The following is a 13,815-nucleotide window of genomic DNA, read 5'->3' as shown; positions in this document are numbered from 1 at the left end:
CAACATAGAAAAAGGAGTCACCACTCGATAAATACAGAGAATTATGAAAAAGGGATATTCGGCTAGAGAAAATAATAAAAGAACACGGTTAACAGTCATCACGCGATATACTTACCACTAGAAGAGAGGCACCGAAGTCACTCAATCAAACTAACCAAGTAATCACAGGGATTTAAAAAGATGACTAAAAGAGATAAGAAAAGATTCGGCAGAGAGAAAGGGTATTCGGCTTTCACAAAAGCAACCCAATTGAAAATGGTATTTGGCCAAAGTTTTAAGGGTAGAGACAGTACAGAGGTGTGATGAAAGAAGAAAGGTTTGAGAGTAAGAATAGGGAGAAGAGGATTTCGGCACAGTGTTGAATGTGAGCTAGGATAGTGTTCAGTCAGGGACTTCAGAGAGAAAAGCAAGAAAGTAAACAAAAGGTCCTACCAATCGGCACAAAATGAAACAAAGATTTTAGCTCTACCCGACAGGCACACAAAGCAGTCGAAAAAGGAGAGTGATATCCGAAGTGACCAAAATGAGCAAAAAGAATAATAAGAAAAGAAAGGTTTGAAACCTACTCTCTACCCAAATGCTGAAAATACACTCTCCATACCCCTTAGCTGAATTTACCCCCTCACACACACCTATTCGGCTACAACCTCCTTCCCAATTCAAATTCCATGATAATATCCATGATTTCCTCCACATAATCCTCCTTTTATCTCTCCATGATCCACTCCCAAGACCAGTTCAAACTCTCACACAGCAGAGTCCAAATCCCCTTCAAACTCTTGCCGCCCCCTTTTAGCAAAAATAAATACTCCTTTGCTTGCGTTAGGATTTGAACTCATGCCTCCTTAGATGCTCCACACGCCACTTGCCACCAAGCCACAAGGCTTTTTATGACATCAACCAACCACGTTAACTTATAAGGCCCAAGTGTCAGCGTTTAAGGTCTTTTAAGAGCAAAAGTAAAGATGTTGAAAATGCCGGAACTTGAACCCAAGACCTTCCAAACACCCCCAAACACACCCAAAACAACTAATCTTTAAATCAAATAGGAAATTTGTGCTAAAACTAGCAAAATTACAAACCCTAAATTTTTAGGGCGTTACAGAACTTACTTACTTTACCTAAAATAGGTAACAAGTTAAATCATACCTGGCATATAGCTCATTTTACACATTCGAACTCAATTTACCTATGCCCGATGAACCATTCGGAATTGGTTAGGACACTCAGATAGTCACATATCGATACCACTGTCCCAGACAGGGTCTTACTTGTAAACAAATATCGGAATCACATATTGATGCCATGGTCTTACTCGCACACATATATTGGAATCCTATGTCATGACATATGTATCCTAACTATTCTTAAGGTTCATACGGGCTTTCGGATGTCGTAACTCCGTCGGAACAAATTCAGAAATATATTAGCCAAGCTTATTCACATTTAGCTATAGCATATATAAATTTACATATTTCATTTCAGCATTTATATTTAGCATTTAATTAAAACTAAGTATGTCTATTTGCTTATAAACTTACCTTGGACGATGAAAAATCGAAACGGAACGGCTAATCGACAACTTTAGTTTTCCCCCGATCCAAATCTAATTTTCTCTTTTCTTGATCTAAATTAACATAAATTAAAATTATTTAATCAAATATTCAATCAAATTCACCCAAAAACACATAAATGGGAAAATTACCATTTTACCCCTAATATTTACACTTTTTTACAATTTAGTCTAAATTGCACAAAACACAAAATATGTAAAATTTGCACACCCCATGCTTAGGCCGAATACTCCTAGTGTTCATACAAGTCCACACATTTTATTTATTTCACATTTTAGTCCCTGAATTTATTATTTTTGCAATTGAGCCCTAATTACTTAAAATCATCAAAAAATTCAATACAAAACATGTTAATCTAAAACATATCTTTCATATTTCATCAACTATCATCATAAAGCTCAAATATTCATCAATGGCATAACTCAAAATATTCATGAAAAAAAAATCAAGCATAGGCTTTGTAGATAACATAGCAACAATCTCAAAAACATAAAAATTATAAAAAATCGAGCTAATTACATACCTTGATTAAGCTTTAGTAATGGCCGAACTCTAAACTTTTTTCTTTCTTCTTCTTTTTTTATGTTTCGGTCAAAAAGAACATAAACCACTACGGCTTTTATTTTATGTTATATTATAACATATATTAATATATTATTTAATTTACATATTTAACTTATTATAAAATATGCAATCATTATGAATCATGGCCATCACTGTCCATGACTAATACATATGGTCAAATTGCAACATAAATACCTCAATTGAAAAAGACAACAACAATTTGGCCCTTTTACAATTAACCATCAAATTTTTATTTTACACGATTAAGTCCTTTTATTTAATCGGACACTCAAACGATAAAATTAAATTACAAAAATTTCACACATATAAATTCACACATGATAAACACAAAATACAATTTTAAAATATTTTTTTGACTCCGAGTCATGGTCCCAAAACCACCATTCCTATTAGGGTCTAAATCAGGCTGTTACAACTCTCCCCCATTAGGGATTTTCGTCCCCGAAAATCTTACCGGTGAATAGGTTCGGATAACATTCTCTCATTGTATCTTTTGGCTCCCATGTTGCTTCCTCAAATCCATGCTTATGCCATAATACTTTAACTAATGAAATCTTTTTATTCTATAACTCTTTAGTCTCATGAGTTAAAATACAAATCGATTCTTCTTCGTAGGTCATATCAGGCTGAATTTCAATCTCAAACGGGCTGATCACATGGGAAGGGTCAGATTGATATCTCCGAAGCATCAAAACATGGAATACATTTTGAATATTTTCTAACTCAGGTGGCAACATTAGTCTGTAAGCAACTGGCCCGATACGCTCTATAACTTCATACGGCCCAATAAACCTCGGACTCAATTTGCCTTTACAACCGAATTTGAGTATTTTCTTCCACGGTGAGACTTTCAAAAAGACTTTATTCCTGGTCTGAAACTCTATTTCTTTACGTTTCAAGTCCACATAAGATTTCTGACGATCCGATGCTGCTCTCAAATTTTCACATATCACTTCCACTTTCTGTTCAGTTTCTCTGATCAAGTCAACTCCGTGTATCTTATTTTCACTGAGCTCAGTCCAGTACAATGGCATACGACATTTACGACCATACAAAGCTTCATAAGGTGCCATTTTGATACTCGATTGATAGCTGTTATTATACGCAAATTCAATCAGACGTAGATATCGTTCCTACGTACCTTCGAACTCGAGAATGCAACATCTCAACATATCCTCAAGTATCTGAATGATTCGCTCAAACTGGCCATCTATTTGCGGATGGAAAGCAGTACTGAAATGTAATTTCGTACCTAGTGCATCTTGCAGTTTCTTTCAAAACCGCGATGTAAACCTCGGATCTCGATCCAAAACAATGGCTATAGGCACACCATGTAATCTCACAATCTGATAAACATACAATTCAGCTAGCTTATCAAGTGAGTAATCTGTACGTATCGAAACAAAATGAGCTGATTTAGTAAATCTATCAACAATAACCCAGATTGCATCTTTCTTGCTCGGTGTCAATGGTAAACTAGATACAAAATACATCGTAACTCTATCCCACTTTCACTCAGGTATCATGATAGGCTGAAGCAATCCTGAAGGCACCTGATGTTCAGCTTTTACTTGTTGACAGGCTAAACATCTTGCAACAAATTCAGAAATGTCTCATTTCATATCATGCCACCAATAAAGCTATTTCAGTTCATTATACATCTTTGTACTACCTGGGTGAACAGATAACCCGACTGCTATGAGCTTCATTCAAAATCATCTGAATCAAATCTGAATTCCTCGGAATGCATATTCAGTTTCTGAATCTTATACAGTCACCAGCATCAACTATGAATTTTGAATCAGCATCCGTCTCACACTGAACTCGTTTTGCCATCAATTCATTATCAACCTTCTGGGTATCACATATTTGCTGAACAAATAACGATCTAGCTTTCAATTTAGCCACTATCAAACCATCATCAGACATGGTCATATGCGTATTTATTGCACACAAAGCAAACAGTGACTTTCGGTTTAAGGCATCAACAACAACGTTAGCCTTTCCCAAGTGATAGTCAATCACAAGCTCGTAGTCTTTTAGTAGTTCTAGCCATTGGCATTGTCTCAAATTCAGATCTTTCTGAGTCATCAAATATTTCAAGCTTTTATGATCAAAATAAACATGACATTTCTCATCCAATAGATAGTGGCGCTAAGTTTTCAATGCAAACACAATGGCTGCCAATTCTAGGTCGTGTGTCGAATAGTTATTTTCATGTGGCTTTAACTGTCTCGAGGCATAAGCTATAACTTTGCATTCTTGCATCAAAACAAAACCCAAACCATTCAAAGATGCTTCACTGTAAATAACAAATTCTTTACCCGATTCTGGCTGAACTAGTACAGGAGCTTCGGTCAAAAGGGCTTTCAACTGATCAAAACTTTTCTGACACTTCTCGACCACTCGAATTTAACATCTTTTTGTAATAGCTTTATTATCGGGGCTGCAATCATAGAGAAACCTTTCACAAACCGTCTACAATAACTAGCAAGTCCCAGAAAGCTTCGAACTTCAGAAACATTATTTGGAGGTTTCCAACCCAGTATAGTTGAAATTTTGCTCGGATCCACCCGAATACCTAATGCTGATACTACGTGACCCAAAAACTAACTTCACTTAACCAGAACTCACATTTACAGAATTTCGCAAACAACTGCTTATCTCGCAATGTCTGCAACACAAATCTGAAATGTTCAGCATGTTCAGCTTCATCACGATAGTAGATCAAAATGTGATCAATAAACACAACCACAAACCGATCCAAATACGGTCGAAAGATCAGAATCATCAAATCCATAAATACAGCAGGTGCATTCGTAAGTTCGAATGGCATAACTAAAAACTCATAGTGTCCATACCACGTTCTGAAAGCAGTCTTTGGCATATCAAAATCTCTAACTCGCAACTGATAGTAGCCTGATCTCAAATCTATCTTTGAAAATACTATAGCCCATTTTATTTGGTCAAACAGATCATCAATCCGTGGCAACAGATACTTATTCTTTATAGTCACCTAATTAAGTTGTCTGTAATCAATGCACATTCTCATAGTTCCATCTTTCTTTTTCACAAACAACACAGGTACACCCCACGGAGAGAAACTCGATCGCGTGAAACCTCTATTTTTCAATTCTTGCAACTAAGCTTTCAATTCTTTCAATTCTGTAGGTGCCATTCTGTACGGAGCTATGGATATCGGAGTCATCTCTGGCATAAAATCAATACCAAACTCTACGTCTCGAATAGGTGGTCAACCTGGTAATTCTTCAGGAAACATATCTGGATACTCACATACAACAGGTACTGATTCAATGTTCCTTTCGGCCACTTTACGGTCGAGCACATAGGAAAAATAAGCTTCACACTCGTTTCTCACATATTTCTGAGCTAGTATCGAAGAAATCACTGCTGGTAAACCATACAATCTCTAGATTCAATCCGAACAGTCTCATAAATCTGCCTCCATAGATCAATAGTCTTTCTTTTGCAGTTCACAATAGCATCATGTAATGTCAACTAGTCCATACCCAGAATTATGTCGAACTCATCAAATGGCAACAACATCAAATTAACTAGAAAAACCAGATCTCGAACCATCAAGGGACAATTCTTACACACTTTATCAACCATAACAAACCGGCCCAAGAGGTTTCACACTCTAATCACAAACTCAGTAGACTCAACAGGTAGAGTCTTGCTGAATACTAATGTCTCACATACATAAGAATGAGTAGAACCAGGATCAATCAATGCAATAACATTAGTATCATAAAGAGTGAATGTACCAGTAATGACATCTGGAGATGAAGCCTCCTCTTATGCACGTATAGCATAGGCTCTGGCAGGTGCACGAGTCTTAGATATGACTATTGTATTTTTATTTACTCTCTGACTTCCACTCGCATTACTCGCATTTCTTGGTGGTCTACCTCGAGCCGCAGTATTACCTGATCTCGAGTTCTGTACTGGATTCTCTTCAGCTAACCTTGGGCAATCTCGAATGTAGTGCTCCGTCGATCTGGATTTAAAACAGGCTCGATCATGTAATCTGCAACTGCCAGGATGTCGCTTACCACAATGCTTAGACTCAGGTTGATTAGATCTGTCATTACCTACACTAGCTATCGAGGCAACTCTCGAACTCACAGGTGGTCTGTTCTGATCTCGTCGAGAATAACCCGAAGTGGCTTTTGAACGACTGAAATCATCTCGAGACTTCTTTGATGCCAACTGGAATGACTTGTCGGGTGTTCTTTTGCGTGCATCTCTAGCTTCAAAGTCAGCTTTTCTTTTCTCTTTCCCGAGCTCTTCAGCTTTGCAGGCTTGCTCAACAAGTACCACAAACTCTTTTATCTCTAGTTTGCCAACTAACAGTTTGATATCTTCATTCAACCCATATTCAAATCTTTTACACATTATGGCTTCTGTAGAAACACACTCTCGGGCATACTGACTGAGTCTCACAAATTTCCGCTCATACTCCGTCACTGTCATCCGACCCTATTTCAGCTCCAGAAATTCTTTATGCTTCTGAACTATAAATCTTTGACTGATATATTTCATACGGAACTCAGTCTGAAAGAATTCCCAAGTCACCTGCTCTCTCGGAACTACTACCACCAGTGATATGCTGTGTCTCGAAGTAAAGATATGGCACATTTCAAACACTCATCTAGGGTACAGGATAACCCATCAAACACACGGATGGTATTATCTAGCCAGAACTCAGCTCGCTAAGCATCATCATCATCAATGACTTTAAAGTCTTCAGCTCCATGTTTTCTGATTTTATCGATAGGTGATCTATTCAATCGCAACGGATCACTTACTTGAGGTACAGCAGGCATGAAAGATGGATTAATTGGGGGTGGAGGTTGTTGTGCAGCTGGGTTAGTCTGGATATATTGAGTGAACAAGTCATTCATCATTGATAAAAGGCTTGTTTAGCCTCACTTTCTGGATTACTCGAAGTCGGTCGAGAATCAGCCTCCACTGTCCCTTGCATGGGAGCAGGCGTTACACTTTTGACATCATCAGCTATAACTCTGTCAAGATCCATTTACTATATGAAAACACATTTCAAATGTCAGAAGTTATCACAATATCACAATATATTATTATGGCATGTATAGCTAAACTCACACACGCTACGTTAGTCCTAGAACCGACTAAACCGTAGCTCTGATACCAATAAAATGTAACACCCTTAACCCGTATCCATCGCCAAAATGGGGTTACGAGGTATTACTAATTCTAACACAATTTAGATCAGATTTTTTTATATACTTAAATAATTCATGTCAGATTTGTACAAATTTATAACCCAAATTCATAAGCAAAGTCAACATTATCAAGGTTATATATAAAATTTATATCATTCGTAACATTGCATAATTAAAACATAATCCAATATATATATAAACAAATTATATAAATACAGAACATATAACGAAATAATTATTTCATTAATTGAATATCAAACCTATTATTATATAGCTTTTGCACATGTACAAATTAAACAACAAACGAAACAAATTACAATACTATATTTTTCATTCATTTATGCGGCATTGATATAATAGTCAATATGAAATTTACATGTTATGCATATTAATGCAAATTAAAACATCTATTTGGATATATATGTATATATATACTTAAGCACATTTAACTAAGCATTATGGCAAATCAAATTTACAGTTTAATATATAGCCAAATATATATAAAAAGCGCAAACAAATTTTACCAAGTTCAAGCACATTACATCATACCATTATTAACCATTTTCGAACAAAAATAACAATTCATTTCGTATCAAATTCACAGGCTAAGAATTATATCTAAACATTATTCTAGATTACAAATAAACAACCAATTCACTTCACATCTATTCAACTATTGAATTAATCACATAAGATCATACCACACGTAATAATACCTTGACTAATTATTCCATTTCATAATTTTTATTCGGTCATTAATATACATACAAATAATTCACACCATTTCTATATAACTTAATAAACCATATTTATAAATATTAAGGCCAAATCAAAATATGCCAACTACACAAGTTATACACCATGCTAAAATATCATACACAAGAATCATACCCATTTCATCTCATAAAATATGCCATAAAAACATATCATAATATTTAATAACATAACCGAATATACATTATAACCATTATAACTTCTTTATCAAATTTTATAACAAACATAATTCATACTATTACATATATATATCATAGCTGATTCACTCTACCACATCCAAAATCATTAAACAACTTCAATGCATAAAACACATATCACAAATACCCTTCATCCATGACACATAGCAATATAGCCAAAATGAACTTAAACCATAATCAAACATAACCGAATTAAAGCATGGAAGTTAAGCTATTTTCTCATGGCTTAATTTATACAAAACCAAAATCCAACATTTGAAAACATGATCCATCCTATACATGCCATAATTTGTGTTCGATTATTTAAATACCGAAGCTGTAGATAGTGTGATAGACTTTGCTGATGATCCCCGAGCTTGTAACTTGAATCCAAAATCTATAAAATAGAAACACACATAAAAACATAGAGTAAGCTTTTGAAGCTTAGTAAGTCATAAGCAATTAAACATCCCAAAATTATTATCAACTTATTTAAACTAAACTAAATTATAGTATCATAATATATATCATATTCACATATATGAAATTCATTATAAATATATATATATTCATACTCAATTATCACCCTGGCAGAATACTCATGAAGCAAAATTATCATTATTATCATTTATGCTCCACAACCAACTAGTCACTGTAACTTACTTCACATACCCATTAACATATAAACTCATATGTAATTGCATAGTTTCATATTCATTTATTAACCATGAAGTCGAATACATATAATCATGCATGCCTAATACTAAGTTTCATTTCAATAATAATTTCAAGGCCAATTACAGTTGATTACATAAGCCCCTATATCAAAATAATTCAGCATATTCATATATTAAATATATAATCGAAATTACCTAATCATATATGCACATGTTTAAAGATTATTCAAGATAAACAAGTTACTAACTCCCAAAGTCAAATACACATATCACATTCGTATATAGTCTTCATTTGCACCCTTTCAAGATTTGCAACAATTAATCAAGGAACTTACTTACTTTACCTCAAATAGGTAACGAGTTAAATCATACTTGGCATATAGCTCATTTTACACATTCGTACTCAATTTACCTTTGCTTGATGAACCATTTGGAATTGGATAGGACACTCGGATAATAACACAAATCGTACAATGCCAACGTCCCAAGTATGGTCTTACATGTAGTCACATATCGATGCCACTGTCCCAGACAGGGTCTTACTCGTAAACACATATCGGAATCATATATTGATGCCATGGTCTTACTCGCACACATATATTGGAATCCTATGTCATGACATATGTATCCTAACTATTCCTAAGGTTCATACGGGGCTTTCGGATGTCGTAACTCCGCCAGAACAAATTCAGAAATATATTAGCCAAGCTTATTCACATTCAGCTATAGCATATATAAATTTACATATTTCATTTCAGCATATATATTTAGCGTTTAATTAAAAATGAGTACGTCTATTTTCTTATAAACTTACCTTGGACAATGAAAACCGAAACAAAACGGCTAATCGACAACTTTAGTTTTCCCCCGATCGAAATCTGATTTCCTCTTTTCTTGATCTAAATTAATATAAATTAAACTTATTTAATCAAATATTCAATCAAATTCACCCAAAAACACATAAATGGGAAAATTACCATTTTACCCCTAATATTTACACTTTTTACAATTAGTCTAAATTGCACAAAACACAAAATATGTAAAATTTGCACACACCATGCTTAGGCCGAATACTCCTAGTGTTCATACAAGTCCATACATTTCATTTATTTCACATTTTAGTCCCTCAATTTATTATTTTTGCAATTTAGCCCTAATTACTTAAAATCATCAAAAATTTCAATACAAAACATGTTAATCTAAAATATATCTTTCGTATTTCATCAACTATCATCATAAAGCTCAAATATTCATCAATGGCATAACTCAAAATATTCATGAAAATAAAAAATTCAAGCACGGGCTTTGTAGATAACATAGCAATGATCTCAAAAAGGTAAAAATTATAAAAAACTGAGCTAATTACATACCTTGATTGAGCTTTACTAATGGCCGAACCCTAAACTTGTTTCTTTCTTCTTCTTTTTTTATGTTTCGGTAAAAAAGAACATAAACCACTATGGCTTTTATTTTATGTTATATTATAACATATATTAATATATTATTTAATTTACATATTTAACTTATTATAAAATATGCAATCATTATGAATCATGGCCATCACCGTCCATGACTAATACATATGGTCAAATTACAACATAAATACCTCAATTTAAAAAGACCAACAGTTTGGCTGTTTTATAATTAACCATCAAATTTTCATTTTAAGCGATTAAGTCCTTTTATTTAATCGGACACTCAAACGATAAAATTAAATCATGAAAATTTCACACATATAAATTCACACATAATAAACACAAAATATAATTTTAAAATATTTTTCCGACTCCGATTTGTGGCCCAAAACCACCATTCCGATTAGGGTCTAAATCGAGCTGTTACATCAGAAACATTCCTCTGAGGTTTCAAATCCAAAATAGCTGAAATTTTGCTTGGATCAACTCGGATACTGGAGACTGATACAATATGACCCAGGAAACCAACTTCTCGAAACCATAATTCACATTTACTAAACTTTGCATACAACTATTTATCTCGTAAAGTCGTAGCACTAATCTCAGATGCTCGGCATGTTCGGATTCATCACATGAATAAATCAATATGTTATCAATGAATACCACAACAAATTGGTCTAAATACAGTTTGAAAATTCTATTCATCAAATCCATAAAGATAGTAGGTGTGTTAGTTAATCCGGTAGGCATAACTAAGAATTCATTGTGACAGTACCTCGTTCTAAAAGCAGCCTTCAAATTATCTGAATCTTTTACTCGTAGCTGATAGTAGCCTGATCTGAAATCTATTTTCAAAAACATAGTAGCTCCTTTCAACTGATCAAACAAATCCTCAATTCGAGGCAGGGGATACTTATTTTTGATGGTCATCTTGTTAACTGATGATAATCTATACACATTCTCATCGTACCGTCTTTCTTTTTCATAAATAGAACCGGAGCACCCCAAGGTAAGAAACTCGGTCTAGCAAACCCTAGATCGGCCAATTCTTGCAACGAGATGTTAATTCCTTTAACTTGGTCGAAGCCATTCTATACGGAGCTATCGAAATCGGAGTAGTACCAGGTACTGATTCAATGCTAAACTCAACTTCTCCAATCGGAGGCAAACCCGGTAGTTCTTCAGGACAGACATCAGAGAAGTCACAGACAACAAGTACAAATTCAAATTTCTTTTCTGATACTATTGAATCAATCACATATGCAAAATAAATTTCACAACCCTTTCTCACAATACTCAAAGCTTTCATCGAAGATATTACAGCAGGCAATCCATTCAAATTGCTAGATTCAATTCTGACTATTTCATCATTCTTGCATCTCAAATCAATAGTTTTCCGTTTGCAATTCACTACAACATCATGCAAAGTTAACCAATCCATACCCAAAATTATATCAAACTCATCAAAAGGTAATAGCATCAGATCAGCTAGAAAACAACTGTCTCAAAACATTAACAGACAATTCTTACAGACTTTATCAACTAGAACACATCTGCCTAGGGGGTTCGAAACTCTAATTACAAAATCAGTAGACTCTATAGGCATAGTCTTACTGTTCACTAAGTTCATACATATATACGAATGTTTCGATCTAGGATGTATCAAAGTAATCACAGAAGTATCATAAAGAGTAAATGTACTCGTAATCACCTCTGGTGATGAAGCTTCCTCGCAAGCTCGGATAGCATACGCTCTAGCAGGTGCACGAGCTTCAGATCTTACAGCTGTGTCTTTCGTTCCTCTCTGACTACCAGTTACATTTACCAAATTTTTGGGAGGTCTACCACGAGAAATATTACCACTCTGTCTCGAATTTGGAACATTGTCTTTTTCAACAAAATCTAGGCAATCTTTTATAAAATGATTTCTTGAACCACAACTATAACAAGTTCGATTATTACTTTTTCCCCAGCATTCACCAAATTGTCTTCTTCCACATTGATCACTTTTAGGCCTTTCTGTAACACCCCAAACCCGGCCCAGACGTTATGGGCGTATCCGGTGTGTTACATTGAAGTGTTTTAGCGAAAACCGTATTTTCATTGAAAACCCTTCTTAAAATAAAAGAACATCTTAAAAATAAACTCCTTTCTATCACTTGTTTGAAACATAAGATTTGATGAAAACATGTCACTTAAAAATTTAGTTGCAGAAACGTAGAAAAGACATACTATAGTTTAAGAAACCATGTTCAACTTCTTATAATTACAATAAAAATAATAATAATAATTCAAGCAATAATAACATAATAAAAACCTTATTACAATCTGATCTGAACACACTTAAAAAGAAATAAATACTTAAATGCTTAGAAAAGAACCAAGTCCGAATTATCTTGCTAGCCGACCACCCAGAGTCCCTCCAAACATCGAACCTTCTACTAAGCATCACCTGAAAATAAAATAAAAGTGGGGGTGAGATTTTGCAAACTCAGTGTGTACAACCTACGATGAAAAACAAGCATTCAAAGAGAAATCATCAAACATGCAATGCAATCCCATCCAAATTATCCATCCGCTACACACCAGGTCCATCCCTCGTCACACCATGTGGGGATATAAAAATCAACCCACCCAGCCCACACACTAATGGTAGCCTGGTTGCAGAACTACCTTTATTTACATATTGGGCTTTAAAAGTCGTCGGTGGATCCACGATTGTTAGGCAACCATGCGATCTTCATATACTTCCTCCGTTCCATAGTTCCCACCCCATATACAATCTAAGCAGAACATTATATGTATGCATGTCGCATCCATAACACTTACATTCAACACCTAGGGGTATTTTGGTCATTTTTTCCCTTAGGGCATTTCGATAATTTTCCATTCATTATGGTTTTCACTTGCCTTGCGAGCTAAGATGAACGAATACTATGTACCAAGTAGGATTCCAGAGAAGCAGAGGTGGGTCATTAAGACCGCTTAAGTACCAAGCTCTCCCTAAATCTAGTCCTAGACATGCATATACCTATTGCCACACCTTAACCCTATGTCTTGTTCACGGTTGCAATATATTAATTAAGTCTTATGTAGTTATCATATACTAGGCCCAAAACCCCTTACAAAGCCCCAAACAAATTCACATACCTATATCTGGCCCATTAAGCCCATTCATATTCATATTTCCCATTAGGCCCAAATCACCTGTATATGGCCCATTAGGCCCAAATCATATTTATATGGCCCGTTAGGCCCAGTCACATTCATATTCATGCTCACATACAAATTCCTATCACATAGCATCAACATTCAGTTTTTGCCTATTATAGGCCCAATAGCCCACCGGGCCCATTTAGCCCATTCTGGTCCATATGGCCAAATCACAA

This window comes from Gossypium hirsutum, chromosome A07 (assembly GCF_007990345.1).
Source record: "Gossypium hirsutum isolate 1008001.06 chromosome A07, Gossypium_hirsutum_v2.1, whole genome shotgun sequence".
NCBI classification, from domain to species: domain Eukaryota; kingdom Viridiplantae; phylum Streptophyta; class Magnoliopsida; order Malvales; family Malvaceae; genus Gossypium; species Gossypium hirsutum.
Note: the sequence above shows the minus strand (reverse complement) of the source record.